At 47.0% G+C, this 17,505-nt stretch overlaps 1 long non-coding RNA gene across 1 annotated transcript; it reads left to right on the plus strand.

Annotated features, from left to right (window-relative positions):
- The first annotated feature begins 4,498 nt into the window (after positions 1 to 4,498).
- On the plus strand, positions 4,499 to 9,172 carry LOC147371525 (uncharacterized). The gene is made up of 3 exons (XR_015163618.1): positions 4,499 to 4,779; positions 6,723 to 6,867; positions 9,064 to 9,172. It is a non-coding gene; the product is annotated as an uncharacterized LOC147371525 (long non-coding RNA).
- The last annotated feature ends 8,333 nt before the right edge of the window (positions 9,173 to 17,505 follow it).

Consider the following 17,505-nt stretch of genomic DNA (forward strand, 5'->3'; position numbering starts at 1 on the left):
TTTTCATCTACCGTCTAAATAAACCCAGAAGATGTATTATCACAAAGGCTGGCTGGGCAAGTTATTTCAATCGCTCAGTTGTGTCCGACTCTTTGCGACCCCATGCACTGCAGCACGCCAGGTTTCCCTGTCCATCACCAACTCCCCTAGCTTGCTCAAACTCATGTTCTTTGAGTCAGTGATGCTATCCAACCATCTCATCCTCTTCTCCTCCTGCCTTCAATCTTTCCCAGCATCAGGGTCTTTTCCAGTGAGTCAGTTCTTCACATCAGGTGGCCAACGTATTGGAGTTTCAGCTTCAGCATCAGTCCTTCCAATGAATAGTCAGGACTGATCTCCTTTAGGATGGACTGGTTGGATCTCCTTGCAGTCCAAGGGACTCTCAAGAGTCTTCTCCAACACCACAGTTCAAAAGCATCGTTCTTTGGGGCTCAGCTTTCTTTATAATCCAACTCTCACATCCATACATAACCACTGGAAAAACCATAGCCTTGACTAGATGGACCTTTGTTGGCAAAGTAATGTCTCTGCTTTTTAATATGCTGTCTAGGTTGGTCATAACTTTCCTTCCAAGGAGTAAGCGTCTTTTAATTTCATGGCTGCAATCACCATCTGCAGTGATTTTGGAGCCCCGCAAAATAAAGTCTCTCACTGTTTCCATTGTTTCCCCATCTATTTCCCATGAAACGATGGGACTGGATGCCATGATCTTCGTTTATTGAATGTTGAGTTTAAGCTTATTTTTTCACTCTCCTCTTTCACGTTCATCAAGAGGCTCTTCGCCTTCTGCCATAAGTTTGGTGTCATTTGCGTAGTTGAGGTTATTGACATTTCTCCCGGCAATCTTGATTCCAGCTTGTGCTTCATCCAAAGGCTTGGAGAATTCTGAACTGTTGCAAACTTTTCTCAAAATGAACAGGGTATTCGCTGGGTAAAGAAAATTATGTTTATTGATAGATAAGTAATGAAAGTGTTCATTTGAAGTTTACACATTTATTATCAAAACTCAACAGTCATCATGGCAATCATTTAGCACTTGGACCAACGAAGGATTTTCTTATGAAATATTTGATCATTGACCTTATTTTTTACTTTTTGGCCAGGCGGCATGACTTGCAGATTCTTGTTAATAGTTCCCCGACCAGGGATGAAACCGGGGGCCCCTGGCAGTAAGGGCAAGGAGTCCTAACCATTGTACCACCTGGGAATTCCCTTACTGACCTTGTTTAGAATTGTCTACACATGAAAATAAGAAAAAACAGGCTTTTAGTCAGTTTTTTTTTTTTTTTTAAATTTCTCCACTGACAACGAGCCCCCTTGATGTCAGGAGCCACCTTGATTCAGGGTGGAAGATTCCCACAACTCTGCTCTCCTTACAAGGTCCTTGTTAAAGACCAAATGGGATAATATCCTCTTGGGTCTCAAATTCAACTGCTGCAGAGTTCAGAGAGGCACTAAAGGGGTGTAAGTCACAGAGCGCTGTGCAGTCTGTGGAAGACCAGCAGGGCGTGCCCTGACTAGAGGTGTTCACTATCAGTCTTCTTTCCTTCTTTCTTTTTTTAAGTCATGTCAATCCTGTGAGCTAGGCAGGAAGCACCTTTTAAAATGATTTATTTATTTATTCTGGCTGTGCTGGGTCTTCGCTGCTGGGTGGGCTTTTCTCTGGTTGCAGTACCCAGGCTTCTCATTGCAGTGGCTTCTCGCGTGGTTCCTGGGCTCCAGAGCACAGGCTCAATAGTTGGAGTGCACAGATTTAGTTGCTCCCCGGCATGTGGGATCTTCGCGGACTAGAGATCGAACCTGTGTCTCCTGCATTGGCAGGCAAATTCTTTACCACTGGACCACCAGAAGCCCTCAGTTTCCCTTTCTGAGACAGGTCCATCTGTCCATGGGGTGGGCTGACAGCCTATGACACCCACAATTAATAAACAATTCAAACTTTGGTCTGGGCTGACTTCAAAGCTCTTTCCACTATACCATAGTGAAAATATCACCTTACTTTTAATTCATAGGTAGATACTGACTTATGTCCCAAGTCAGAAAAAAACAAGGGAGCCCTGGAGAAGCAGAGAGCTGAAGCAGGTGGGATTTAGATGAGAAGTGCCTACTGGCTCCTGTGAAGGAGAAGGAGAGAAGGGGATGGACCACTGGGGCTGCAAATGTGGCTCTGTATGAGGGGAAAAGGTGCAGTGTGGTTCTATCTGGGGTCCTCACAGTTGAACAGAGTAAGCAGCCCACCTATGGGAACATTTACAATGCAAAGTTATTTTTTAAATGATCAGAGAGATGTTTGTTGCAATTCAGTTTATGATGGCGAAAAACTAAAGTCAATGTAAATATCCCAAACTAGGGGAATGGTTAAATAAATTGCTCTATATCCATTCATTGAGGGGATACTCTTCAATCCCCAAAAATATTATTAGAGGAAGAATGTTTGACAGGGAAAGAAATTTCCATTATATATGTGATATGTGAAGAGGAGATTATAAAACAGTGGGTACAATCCAATCTCACTTTTGTGAAATTAAAACAAGTATGTAAAAGTTGCTCAGTTCTGTCTGACTTTTTGTGACCCAAAGACTATATACATAGTCCACGGAATTCTCCAGGCCAGAGTACTGGATTTGGGTAGCCTTTCCCTTCTCCAGGGGATCTTCCCAACCCAGGGATTGAACCCAGGTCTCCCCCACTGCAGGTGGATTCTTTACCAGCTAAGCCACAAGGCTCAAGCCCTAATAGCCACAAGCCCTATAAAAGACCTTGAAAGCTACATATCAAGGTATTCACAATAGTTATCTCTAGGTGGAGGTATTCTGAAGGTTTAAAATTTTTCTTATTTCTACTCATCTGTGTTTTCTAATTTTCTACAGTGAACACATCTTACTTAGGTACAATAAGGAAAAAAACCACATTTATTTTGTAAAGCATGGTGAGAGTCACTGGATAGGAATCAAAGATTGTGTTAATAGGTTAATGAAAGTGAAAGTCACTCAGTCGAGTCTGAGTCTTTGCTACCCCATGGACTATAGCCTCCCAGGCTCCTCTGTCCATGGGAGTTCTCCAGGCAGGAATACTGGAGTGGGTTGCCATTTCTTCCTCCAGGAGATCTTCCCAACCCAGGGATCGAACCCAGGTTTCCCTCCTTGCAGGCGAATTCTTTACTGTCTGAGCCACCAGGGAAGCAACTGAGCTAATCTGGAAGAGAACCCAGTAAAAGGCCAATGACTTTCCACCCACGATGAAGGAGAGTGATAGGTGTTTGTGTGTGAGGAGGGGCCGAGGTGGGGTGGGGAGGAGATGGAGGGCAGGACCAGGAAAGCTGGAACAGCTTGGGTACAAAGAAGCTGTCAGGGATTGGGGCTCTGCACCTGCCGTGCATATTACCTGTCCTTTGACTGCTGGACCATGGTCTTTGCCTCTCTGTCCATACTTCCTGCAAGGTCCTGCAGGAATGAACTTCAAGCATAGATGAACTCTGGATGTGACTTTGTCCACTGAGGTCATTTGCATTCCAAGAGGCTGTGATTCTATGAACTCCGCCCAATGAGAGGTTGAAAAGAAATTGGAGGTGAATGTGGGTGATGGTTGTTGTTCAGTCGCTCAGTTGTGTCGGACTCATTGTGACCCCATGGACTGCAGCACATCTGGCTTCCCTGTCCTTCACTATCTCCTGGAATTTGCTCAAACTCATGTCCGTTGAGTTGGTGATGCCATCCAAGCATCTCATTCCCTGTTGCCCCCTTCTCCTCCTATGCTTGATTTTCCCCAGCATCGGGGTCTTTTCCAGTGAGTTGTCTCTTCACATCAGCTGGCCAAAGTATTGGAGCTTCAGCTTTAACATCAGCCCTTCCAATGACTATTCAGGATTGATTTCCTTTAGGATTGACTGGTTTGATCTCCTTGCGGTCCAAGGGACTGTCAAGAGTCTTCTTCAGCACCATAGTTTGACAGCATCAATTCTTCACTGCTCAGCCTTCTTGGTAACCCACTCCAGTATTCTTGCCTGGAGAATCCCATGGACAGAGGAGCCCGGTGGGCTACCGTCCATAAGATTGCAAAGAGTTGGATACGACTGAAGCGACAGAGCGTGCACGTGCAGTCTTCTTTATGGTTCAACTCTCAAATCCGTACATGACTACTGGAAACGCCATAGCTTTGACTAGATGGACTTTGTTGACAAAGTGATGTCTCTGCTTTTTAACATGCTGTCTAGGTTTGTCATAGCTTTTCTTCCAAGGAGTAAGCGTCTTTTAATTTCTTTGAAATTAAAATTAAAAGAATGTGGGTGGAGCATCCGACTGTTAATAGCTTTGGCCAGATGGTGGTGCTATAAGGCCGAGAATCAGAGCACAGCGCAGTAGTCCCGGGTTAGGCTGGAACAGCCATCTGCTTCTGAAAAGCCACCAGGGGGCAGTCGAAGGTTAAGAGGATGCTGCTTCCTGAGGGCCTGCTGGAGCCACCGGTGTACAATACCATTCAATAAAACGAATCATTATAACAATGAAGTGCCAGGGACAAAACAGAATAATTCAAACAGGTGCAGATCTTGATGCTAAATGCTCAGAGGGAGCTCAGAGGACCTGTCCAGCCACTGCCCTCAGCCCGCCCCTTCTCCCACACACACTCCTGGCTGTGAGCCTCCTCCCTCACCATGCCTCTTCCTTTCCCCTCTCTGTTCTCCCTCCCTACCCCACGTTCACTGAGCATGTTCTGGGCACCAGAGCACTTGACCAGAGCCTGGAGAGGAAGCCAGAGCCTGACAGATCCTTTGAGGATGAGGTAGGAGGGAGCTAAGTGAGGGGCAAGACATGTGAGTAGCATGGGTGTGTGAAGTGTGACTGTCACACTCTCAGGTCCTTGGGCTGGAAAAGTGTGCCTGGTTAGAAGAACTGGGTGAAGCTCAGTGTCCCTGAAGGCTGGAGAAACCGTGTTAGTCGCTGAGTAGTGCCCAACTCTGCAACTCCATGGACTGCAGCCTGCCAGGCTCCTCTGTCCATGGGATTTTCCAGGCAAGGATACCGGAGTGGGTTGTCATTTCCTTCTCCAGGGAATCTTACTGACCTAGGAACCAAACCCAGGTCTCCCGCATTGCAGGTGGATTCTTTACCATCTAAGCCACCAGGGAAGCCCCTGGAGAGACCATGTAGTTTGCACATTTCTGAGACCGCTGAAGGATTCCAGGTAGGTGAGAGACATGATGAGATTTATTTATTTTTCGTTTTTTTGGCTGCGCAGAGCAGCATGTGGGATCTTAGTTCCCACAGAGATAGAACCCTTGCCCTCTGCAGTGGAAGTCTGGAATCTTAACCACTGTACTGCTGGGGTAGTTCCATAAGATTTATTTTCAAAGAAGACAGTGCTGGCTGGCATGTCAAAGAAGGCTAATGGGTCATAGGTGGCTCCAAGAAGGCCTTTACTTAGGGAGACCGTGTAATACAGAGACGAGATGGCTGCAGCCTGGATACTAAGTGTAGAAGAAGAGAAGGGAATAGGTTTGGATTTATTTTGGAAGTAGACTTAGTAATTCATTAGGTGCAGAGGGATGGGGTAAGAGAGAAGAGGTCAAATATGATCCCCAGGTTTTGGGAGTGAGTAGCTGGATGTGTGTCACTTATTAAGCTGAGCAATAATTAACAAGGAGCTAGTGAGGAGTTAAGATCATTAGTTCAGTTTTCGGTTTTGAACAGGTTAAATCCAAGGTGTCTAAGAGAAATTCAAAAGGAGGCATTGAGTAGAAAGTTCCATTGACTAGTCAGGAGCTCAGAAGGAAGATCTGGGTTGGACATCTAAGACTGGAAGCCTTTGGTCTATAGAGGATGGAGTTAAAGTCATGGCAATGAGTAAGATTACTCAAGGGAATAATACACAGGAATAAATGCAGAGGCATGCCAATGTATATAGAGCAGATTAAAGGGATGAGCTGAGAAAAGAGGCTGAGGAGCTACATTTGGAGGAGAACCTGGAGTGAGGTTCAAGGAAACAAGGGAAAGAGAGTGTTCCGAAAAGGAGAGTGTTTATGTTCAGCAGCTGAAAGCTAAGAGGTCAAGGAATAGAAGGAGTGTCAAGTATCCACTGATTTTGACAATGTGGAATTTCTTGGAACCTTGACTGGTGCAGCCCTCATGGGAGCCCTGGGCAGCCTGGAGTGGGCTGAGGAATGGGCAGGGGCAAGGGAGGGGAGAGCCTGTGGAAAGGAGCAGAGAACTCAAAAAGGGGATGTTGGGACACTGGTCCAGGGGGCCTGTCTTAAGATGGGCACCACTAGGACATGTTTGAGAGTGAGAAAGAAATCTGATGGAGGAGGGAGAGGAAGGTCAGTTGATGCTGTTTAAGAAGGGATGGAGTCCAGACCTTGGCTCATGCTCTTCCCTAAACATGCAGTGCCCTATCTTACCACTGCCTTGCCATCTTGGACGGATCCTTCAAGGACCAGCTCAGATGTCAGTGCTTCTGGGACATCTGCAAGACAAAGTTTTGTCTCCATGCACTCATAGCATGTATATAGCTGGATTATAGCTTTTGTCATATATTATTGGAAACAGAGGCTGCCACAGAAGCGTCTGTGCCCCAGCGCTGTGTCTGGCAAATATATAACAGGCCTTAATAAATGACTTTGAATGGACAGCCAGGTGGATAATGGGTGGAGTCAGCACCCTATACCACGGTGCTGAAGGAAGGGCGATGTGGGGGTTGGCACTGATTTTTTTTTTCCCCCCCTGCAGGAGTGGAGTCCTGACAGTTCCCAGACCCCCTCATATTATCTCTCAAGGAGCTTAAAGGATCCATCCAATGTGGTTGAAGAAACAGAAATGCAGGCAGTGCCCGGCTCCCACCAGTCTATCCACACAGCAAGCCTGGAGGTCAGAGGTGAGGGGGGCCAGACTGGGGCGGGGGTCGGGAGAGGTGCCTGAATTCCTTTCTCAGAGCACTTAGCGGGGATCCTCAGGTATTTTCTAATTAAGATGAGAAGCAGCAGCAAGAGCCCTCTGGAATGTAAACGTCAGATAAGATCAGTACCCCCTCCCCTCCAGGAAGCTCCCATTTTCTTTCTTCTAAGATGAATAACACATTCTTTCCCAGGAACTAGTTTCTGCCCCCTTTGGTCCCTGCAGTTTATCCTCTTTCCTGGGGACAGTGAATCTTTGTTTCCCAAGTGCTTTCCTTGCCCCCAACTTCAGGCCTTGCCTCCAACTTTGGGTCTCTTTGCATCTCTATGGCTTCTTCATCTTATGTGGGGCCTGTGCTTCTGAAAGCTGGAGGGGAACATCTCACTTTCATCATCATATGAACATCTCCTGGGTTTGGCCTGGGGATTATTGACCCCTGCTATGGGCTTTTCTACCCTCTCTCTTCTTGGGGAGTAGAGCAGATGCCATCATAGAGTCAAAAAACATTCATTCAAAGAATCAATTCCAGCCAACATACGGGACCAGGAACCTCAAAAACTAAAAGAACAATCTCAATGAGAGGTCTTAATGAGAGGGCACCAGTTATCCGGTGCCAGAGCTGTGGGGAAGGCTTCAGGGAGGAGGTGTCCTTAGTGCTGAGCCTTGATGGATGTGTGGATCAGGAAAGAGAAGAGTAGCCGGGACAGAGAAGCGGCAGGAGGCAGCTGAGGAAGCATTGCGAGGGAGCAAAGAATCTGAAGGAGGAGACAGGCGGGCTAAGTAGGGAGACAAACACAGGGTCGTAGGAGAGATGGAATGCAAGGATAAGGAGGTCGGATTGTATACTTTGAACAATGGGATGTCATCGAAGGTATCTGTTAGGGGAGGGAGTGGTGATAGGTGACAGGTGTGGATTTACAGATAATTCTGGAAGTGAAGTGTAGACTGTGTTCCAGAGTAGAGAGGTAAGGGTCCCATGCACTATTATCTCCCCCACTCCTCATCCTCTGCCATTGCTGTTGTCCCAGCAGGCCCGGGAGTGTTTGGAGTAAAGGTCCAGGAGGCGTGGGGCTGAGGAAGCCAGGAGAGACACATGCCCCCATCTCTCAATCCAGGGATCCTCCAGACCTTGGGTCTACACTGTGCGAATGCTTCTGTCCATAGTGGAGCTTCCCTGCCTCCTGGGTGGCACAGGGCAGGGTGAACTATTCTGGACCAGAGGGCCTGGCACCTTACAGGGAAGGGTTTAGTTCCTTGGTACCACCTGACTTCTGCATAGCACACTCTGACCTCAGTCTGCTGGAAGGGAGGCGGGAAAAGGGGGATGGGGAATGGAGAAATAGAGGGCAGAAATTCAAGAGCAAGGTGGGATATGGTTTGGGGCTAGCTCACTGGGTTCAGGGGTACATCCCAGAGGCTCAGTCTAATCACAGAGGCTCCCCAGAATATCTCCTTTCTCTCTTGTGACCCCAGACCCATGCCTTGTTGACTTCTGGGGGTCAACTGTCAGTGAAGAGAACTATTCACTGGAATGCAGATACTGGGCCTGGGAGGCCCTATTCCCGAGATTGGATGGAAGCAGTGGTCTCTCCAGGGTTGTTCTTGTGGGGCCACTGGCTGACCTCTTGGACCGCTGTCTCTCTGGGAATCTGGGCCTGGGCCGTTTGCAGCTGCTATGGTGCTGGGAGCCCAGACCCTTGAATTTTCATTCCTCTCTCTACTTGTCCCAGGGTGGCTCACTTGCCTTTTTTGGTGTCACGATCCCCTTCTCTGACTCCCTGCCCGGTGCCCAATCTCCAGGCTGCCTCACTTGGGTGAGAAGGAGGTGGACAGCCCTCATATAGGCCAGCACCTCACCCAGTCCCTCATATGAGCAGAGATCTGCCCCCTGCGTTACACACGCTTTGCTCCTCTGGGAGTTACAAGTGAAGTGAGAGTAGCTCAGTCATGTCCGACTCCTCTTTGCGAGGCCATGGACTATACAGTCCATGGAATTCTCTAGGCCAGAATACTGCAGAGGGTAGCCCTTCTCTTCTCCATGGGATCTTCCCAACCCAGGGATCGAACCCTGGCCTCCCGCATTGAGGGTGGATTCTTTACCAGCTGAGCCACAAGGGAAGACCATTCATAGGGAGTTACAAAGACCAGGTCTAATTTCTCTTCTCCTGAATGGCAGGCCCTCAGATCATAGAAAGCAGAAGCGAACTCAGAGGACACTGCAGGCTAATCTACGTTTCGGTGAGGAAAACGACCCAGAGGGGAAAGAGCCACATTAGAGTTGCCTGGTGAGTCAGCCTGGCCCAACCCACGCCTCCTGACACCACCCAGGGCGCTTTTATTACCTCCCAAGCTTTCTTTTCTCCACGCCAAACTCTCCTCTCCCTGGAGATCTTACTTTGATCTTCACTTTTAATTGTGTGTGCACATCCTATCTCTCCTTGAGTTCACCCTGTAACTTACACATTGTCTTGCCCACAGGGACCTAGCAGTACAGGGTGGTCCAGGAAGGCTTCACTGTGAAGGAACACTTCAAGTAGTCCTTACCCTCTGAGTTCCTTCAGTTTCAGTTCATTTCATCCCCACCCGGAGCTCCTCCAAGGTGGGTTCACTTAAACGATGAAGAAACCCAGGTGAGGAGATGAGGGTTTTGCTCAAGGTCGGACTGCTAGAGAGGGTGAGGCCACAGCTGCTGGGCAGCAGGTATGCCCCCGGGCCGCCTCGTAGTTGTTAAAGTATGAAAACACTGCACTTGTGTCTCAGTTGGGAAATAGTCACCGCCTGAGAGGTCCCTGTCCCCCCTCCCCACCCACCCCCACCCCCGTCTTATCTTCCTGGGGTCCCTGCCTATCATCAACTCTAAGGAATAGGTGTTCAGGCTTGGAATCTGTTCGCTCTAAATTTAAGCCTGGGCTGATGCGACAAGTCCACAACCGCTGAACCCAACCCTGAGGTCCAGATGACTTCTGGAATTCAGAATCTTTTAGATTTTAGAAAGGAAACGTAGTGCATGTAATGTTTAAGGAAAATCGCAGGGGGGTTGAGATGGCCCCTGGAATCATGAAATCACATACTTTACTATTTCAGCAGGGAGATGTAGGAACATTCCTCCTAGGTGAGATATATAAAACTCAGACACAGCCTCATGTCAGGGTTTCAAGTAAGTAAATTACAAAAAACTTCTAGGGACTTCCTGGCACTTCAGTGGTTAAGACTTCACACTTCCACTGCAGGGGGTGTGGATTTGATCCCAGGTCAAGGAACTAAGATCCCACATGCCACGCAGCCAAGCAAAACAAAACAAAACTCTGGTCTTCAGAGTTTTCTGGAATTTGAAACTGTTGGTTAAGGGCTTGAACATTATGATACTGCCTTTTAAGGATGATTTTTCGTTACTTGGTGGGAGCTTGAATGAGCCAAAGAAGTTGCTAGGAAAGGCTAAGGAGAGGTGATGGAGGCCTGGGAGTGGATGGCAAATGAGAGATAGCTCCAGGGGACCCCAGTAAGACTTTGCTTTGACCAGGGCTGTCATAGTCCAGCCACCCTTAGCCCTGACAACGGAGGGATCTGAGAGCTCTGAGAAGCTGGGCCTGGTGCCAGGTAGGCTCAGGGAAGCACTAAGGTGGACAGCAGGCCTTTCAGACCCTGGCTGAGCAGAGCCATGTTCAGCAGGCAGGATGTCACCTCCTTAGTTAGGCCTGAGATTTTGAGGCAGCTGGGGGGCTGGCATCCTAGATAGCAGCTGCAGGGACAAGACCTTTTTGTCTGTGCTTTTGGCTCAGCTCAGCCCTAAGGTATGCTCCTGTCAGCCTCAGGTTATCTCCCTGGAGATGGACCGACTGCCTGACACCTGGCATTTGCCCACCCATGCTCTCTTGCCATCGCCATAGCCAAGAGCAGATGCAGGTTCTCTGGGACACTAGGAACAAGTGTTTATTGAATGCCTACTATGAGGACACCTTCCCTGATGGCTTAGATGTAAAGGATCTGCCTGCAGTGTGGGAGACCTGGGCTCGATCCCTGGGGTGGGGAGAATTCCATGGACAGAGGCGCCGGAGGACACTGTGCTGGTGTTCCTGTCACTTTCCTGGTTGACCTTGGGCACTGTGTTCTCATTATCCTCTCATCTGGATTGCACATGCTCCCGATGCACAAGCCCTGCCATCCCTCAGAGCCCACTTCTGCATGAATCACAATCACCATCTTTGCTCCCAATGCCTGTAGTGGTTACTGCCCTGCCATTCCTTGGCTTTGAATTCAGCTCATGACCTTTCTCATATCCTTGTCTCATACTTTGTTGACTGATTTTTTATTTGAGCACTCTGTTGTTTTGAATCAGTTAGGGCTAAGGTCTCCACCAGGAGTTCAGGCTATCTGAAAAATAGGAACCTGCCCTTCCTTTCTTGAACACGTGTGGAATGCAGGATCGATCCCAGGGGAGAACTGCCGAGCCCTTCAAAGGAGAGGTAGAAAATAGTGCCTGGGGCCAATAAACATTTGAACTGCGCATTCCTAAAAGACAGCAAGATTTATAGTTTTAGCACATCCCATTACAAAGGCTATTTACCTGACTGGGGGAGGCTGTATAATTTCTGTACCTGGAAATTAAAAAAAAATTTAACTATATTACATGAGCTTAGTATTCAACCCACATGCTTTAATATTCATTCGATAGCTTTTATAATACACAGGATTTTCTTCTGGCTAGAATGGCTTAGGTTGGAAAGTCTGAGGTTTCCTAACAGTGTGCAGCTGTGAAGTGGGGCCACAGACTGAGGAAGTTTAACCATTCTCCCAATGGGTTCTATTTCTTTGTACAAAGAGGGTTTACAGAGGGAGAAAGATGATTTTCGGGGGTTTTTTTGTCCATGCCACAAGGCTCGTGGGGTCTTGGTTCCCCGACTAGGGATTCAATCCAGACCTGGGCAGTGAGAGCACAGAGTCTTAACCACTGGACTGCCAAGAAATTCCCAAAAGATGACTGTGCTGCTGCTGCTGCTGCTAAGTCGCTTCAGTTGTGTCAGACTCTGTGCCACCCCAGAGACGGCAGCCCACCAGGCTCCACTGTCCCTGGGATTCTCCAGGCAAGAACACTGGAGTGGGTTGCCATTTGCTTCTCCAATGCATGAAAGTGAAAAGTGAAAGGGAAGTCGCTGTCGTGTCCGACTCTTAGTGACCCCATGGACTGCAGCCTACCAGGCTCCTCCGTCCATGGGATTTTCCAGGCAAGAGTACTGGAGGGAGGTGCCATTGCCTTCTTCAAAGATAACTTTGGACAACTTCAAAAATCTCCTTACTTGATCCCTGGGTCGGGAAGATCCCCTGGAGAAGGGAATGGCAACCCACTCCAGTATTCTTGCCTGGAGAATTCCATGGACAGAGAAGCCTGGTGGGCTACAGTCCATGGGGTCTCACAGAGTCGGAGACGACTGAGGGACTAACACTTTCACTCTCCTTATTAATCCTTCCCTTGAGTGTTCTTCTTATATCGTCCCTTCTTGATAGGTTTTCACTCATTTATCTGTTCATTCATTCACTCATTCATTCAAACACGAATGAGGGGGACTCTCCTGCTGATTCAGTGGATAAGATTCTGAGCTCCCAGTGCAGGGAGCTGGGCCATCCCTGGTCTGGGAACTGGACCCCACATGTTGCAAATAAGACCCAGTGCAGTCAAATAAATTAATTAAAAAAAGAAAAAACTAATGAGAGTTGAGCTTTAAGCCAACTTTTTCACTCTCCTCTTTCACTTTCATCAAGAGGCTTTTTAGTTCCTCTTCACCTTCTGCTATAAGAGTGGTGTCATCTGCATATCTGAGATTATTGATATTTCTCCTGGCAATCTTGATTCCAGCTTGTGCTTCTTCCAGCCCAGCGTTTCTCATGATGTACTCTGCATGTAAGTTAAATAAGCAGGGTGACAATATACAGCCTTGATGTACTCCTTTTCCTATTTGGAACCAGTCTATTGTTCCATGTCCAATTCTAACTGTTGCTTCCTGACCTGCATATAGGTTTCTCAGGAGCCAGGTCAGGTGGTCTGATATTCTCATCTCTTTCAGAATTTTCCAGTTTATTATGAGCCACATAGTCAAAGGCTTTGGCATAGTCAATAAAGCAGAAATAGATGTTTTACTGGAACTCTCTTGCTTTCTCCATGATCCAGCAGATGTTGGCAATTTGATCTCTGGTTCCTCTGCCTTTTCTAAAACCAGCTTGAACATCAGGAAGTTTACAGTTCACGTACTGCTGAAGCCTGGCTTGGAGAATTTTGAGCATTACTTTGCTAGCATGTGAGATGAGTGCAGTTGTGTGGTAGTTTGAGCATTCTTTGGCATTGCCTTTCTTTGGGATTGGAATGAAAACTGACCTTTTCCAGTCCTGTGGCCACTGCTGAGTTTTCCAAATTTGCTGGCATATTGAGTGCAGCACTTTCACAGCATCATCTTTCAGGATTTGAAATAGCTCCACTGGAATTCCATCACCTCCACTAGCTTTGTTTGTAGTGATGCTTTCTAAGGCCCACTTGACTTCACATTCCAGGATGTCTGGCTCTAGATGAGTGATCACACCATCGTGATTATCTGGGTCATGAAGATCTTTTTTGTATGATTATTCTGTGTATTCTTGTCACCTCTTCTTAATATCTTCTGCTTCTGTTAGGTCCATACCATTTCTGTCCTTTATCAAGCCCATCTTTGCATGAAATGTTCCCTTGGTATCTTTAATTTTCTTGACGAGATCTCTAGTCTTTCCCATTCTGTTGTTTTCCTCTATTTCTTTGCATTGATCACTGAAGAAGGCTTTCTTATCTCTTCTTGCTATTTTTTGGAACTCTACATTCAGATGCTTATATCTTTCCTTTTCTCCTTTGCTTTTCGCTTCTCTTCTTTTCACAGCTATTTGTAAGGCCTCCTCAGACAGCCATTTTGCTTTTTTGCATTTCTTTTCCATGGGGATGGTCTTGATCCCTGTCTCCTGTACAATGTCAGGAACCTCTGTCCACAGTTCATCAGGCACTCTGTCTATCAGGTCTAGGCCCTTAAATCTATTTCTTACTCCCACTGTATAATCATAAGGGATTTGATTTAGGTCACACCTGAGTGGTCTAGTGGTTTTCCCCACTTCATTCTGTCTCAAAAACAAAGACACCTGACTGTTTATAGGTGACTTATCACGTGCTGGAACTCTGCCAAGTCTCAGGGGTACAAGAGTGAGCAAGACAGCCTAGTCTCTGCCCACGGGAGCTTTCAGTGTAGAACTTCGCTGTGCAATACAGTAGTCTTAGCCACTAGCCACTACTATGACTATTTAAATTCATCGAAATTAAATATAGTAAAAATAAATTTTCTCAGTCACATTAGCTATACTTCAAGTGCTCAGTAGGCCCTATGGAGTTGGTGGCTACCATACTGGACAGATATAGTATACTTCCTTTACTGCAGAAATAAAAGATCTTTTGGATGCTATCTAGAGGTGGAAGGAGGAAGAGGGATGGGTAAGGCAGATGGGTCATGTATCCAGATCCAGATATATGTCATCAAAATGACAGAATGAAGTGCTTTAGATTGTGGCTTTTAAACTTTTTTTGATTAAAATCCACAGTAATATGTATATATACATATACATATATATATTTATAAAACATCTCTCTCTTCACATTAAGAGTTTCATGAAACAGTATAACAGTATCCACCCGTACCACATGGGATGCACTCCAATTTACTTTATTTTACCTTATTCTATTAATTTTGTTAAAAAGTTTTATGTATATGCTGGTTTGGAGAAGGCAATGGCACCCGACTCCAGTACTCTTGCCTGGAAAATCCAATGGACGGAGGAGCCTGGTAGACTGAAGTCCATGGGGTCTCTAGGAGTTGGACATGACTGAGCGACTTCACTTTCACTTTTCACTTTCATGCATTGGAGAAGGCAATGGCAACCCACTCCAGTGTCCTTGCCTGGAGAATCCCAGGGACAGGGGAGCCTGGTGGGCTGCTGTCTCTGGGGTCGCAGAGAGTCGGACACGACTGAAGCGACTTAGCAGCTTAGCAGCAGATATGCTGGTTAGACAACTCTTCTGCTCATACTCCTTGCTTTGAAAAATACTGCCTTAGACATTAGTGAGGGTAGGGTGAGCTGATGGGGAAGAGAAAAGAAGAGTGACGGAAGAGTGAAGAAGGCTTCCTGGAAGAGATTGTAGTGGCTTTAGAAGAAGCGGGAAAGGAGCAATATTAGTCTGGCATAGTGAACTAACTTGGGGTGGAGGACTTGGGCCACAAGGGGCTGTAATTCATTCCCCAAATCTAGATGGCTTCAAAGTCTCTTCCTGTTCTCCTCCCTCCCCTCGCGGGCTCCCAAGCCCTTTCATCTGGCCTTGAGTGTAAATCATTAGCTCTAGCGGGGGACACAAAACAGCACTCTAACACAGGTATGTGTGGGAAAGGCCTAGAGGAAAGTCAACAATGTAAATGAGTGCCTTCAGATCCTGAGGGGTTGGCTGGTGGAGAAAGCTTAGCTGCTTTGGTAGGGACCTGCTGACCCTACTGCCTGGGGTGGGGGGTAGGGGGAACTCTGCCTGCTTTAGGCCCAGGGCACTGAATCCCTACTTTACCCTAAATCCCTCCTGTTGCAGCACCAGCCACTTCTTCATGTTCTGGTCAGGGCCTTTGGGAGAAGCAGCTTCCCAAGAGCTGAGGATCACTAAAACCATTCCTTCATTCAAATTCTTTGTATGTTCTTAGGTAGAGAAGTGCTTTCCCAGCTTAGTCCCAAGCAGGGGGAGTCCAAGGCCAACAGTGGAGCTAAATCTGTACACAGTGCTTGGGGTTCCCTCTACACAGGTTAGGAGAATAATAATCACTCACAGATGGCTCAGACAGTAAAGAATCTGGCTGCAATGCAGGAGACCCGGGTTCAATTCTGGGTTGGGAAGACTCCCTGGAGAAGGAAATAGCAACCCATTCCAGTATTCTTGCCTAGAGAATTCAGTGGACAGAGGAGCTTGGTGGGATACAGTCCATAGGGTCCAAAAGAGTCGAATATGAATGAGCAACTAACACTTTCACTTTCACAGATAATATCTCACTGAGAAGGGAGTTCTGTGTAATTCTAGTGGGCGAGCTGTGTCTTGAAGGTTACAAGAAGGTAGATTTCAGCCCAGTATCAGTGGCAATAATACTCTAGTAACTAGAGTGCCCAATGGGGACACTATCTTCCTTTTAACTTTTTTTTTTTTTTAATATTAGAGTATAGCCAGCTAACAAAGTTGTGATAGTTTCAGGTGGACAGCAAAGTGACTCTGCCATACATATACATGCATCCATTCTCCCCCAAACCCCCCTCCCATCCAGGCTGCCACACAATATTGAGCAGAGTTCCCTTTGCTATGCAGTAGAGCCTTACTGGAAAAGGCAATGGCACCCCACTCCAGTACTCTTGCCTGGAAAATCCCATGGACGGAGGAGCCTGGTGGGCTGCAGTCCGTGGGGTCGCTGAGTCAGACACGACTGAGCAACTTCACTTTCACTTTTCACTTTCATGCATTGGAGAAGCAAATGGCAACCCACTCCAGTGTTCTTGCCTGGAGAATCCCAGGGACGGGGGAGCCTGGTGGGCTGCTGTCTGTGGGGTCGTACAGAGTCCGACATGACTGAAGTGACTTAGCAGCAGCAGCAGCAGAGGCTTACTGGTTATCTATTTTAAATATAGTGATGTGTGCATGTCCATCCCAAACTTCCTAACTATCCCTTAAAGGGGCACTATCTTAAGTCACTTACAGGCTATCTAAAAACGTTTTCTTTTTTTTTTTAAATTGAAGTATAGTTGATTTCTAATATTATGTTAGTTTTAGGTATACAGCAAAGTGATTTCAGATACTTACAGGCTATCTTTAAGAAAAGTATTTATTTATTTGTTTTTGGCTGTTCAGTGTCTTCACTGATGCACGCAGGCTTTCTCCAATTGTGGTAAGCAGGGGCTACTGACTGGTTGTGGTCCTCGGGCTCCTCACTGCAGTGACTTCTTTTGTTACAGAGCACGGGCTCTAGGGCACACAGGCTTGGGTAGTTGCAGCCCTCTGGCTCTGGAGTGCGGCTCAGTAGTTGTGGCATACAGGCTTAGTTGCCCCACTGAATGTGGGATCTTCCCGGACCAGGGATCGAACCTGTGTCCCATGCACTGGCGGATTCTTAACCACTGGACTATAGGGGAAGTTCTTTACAGGCTATCTTAAAGTCTTCCCACAGAGGACAGATGTCAGGAAGGCCACAAGGAAGATTCCTACCCTGAGAGACCAAATTTGAACCTTTGTTACTTCTGAGGACAAAGCAGACGCAAATCCCTAATCTCCTGGAGCCAACATGGCTGGGAGGTGAGAGGAATGGGAAGTCAGGCACTGAGTGACTTGGGCCGCCTCCTAAAACTCCAGGACTGTAAAATGTGTGGAATTCTAGGGAACATCATGACTCACTTCCACCTGTATTATTTCAAGTAATCCTTACAACCACCCATGAAGAAGTTAGGGCAGGGCAGGCGAGTGTCTACACCTAATAAATGTGTGCTCAAGAAAGCAATATCTTTATGTCACTCATGAAAAAACTAAGGCCCCGAGGGTGGCTGA

Source organism: Bos grunniens, chromosome 5, assembly GCF_055505025.1.
Source record: "Bos grunniens cultivar Pamir isolate PY7600 chromosome 5, Bosgru_T2T1.0, whole genome shotgun sequence".
Lineage (NCBI taxonomy): Eukaryota > Metazoa > Chordata > Mammalia > Artiodactyla > Bovidae > Bos > Bos grunniens.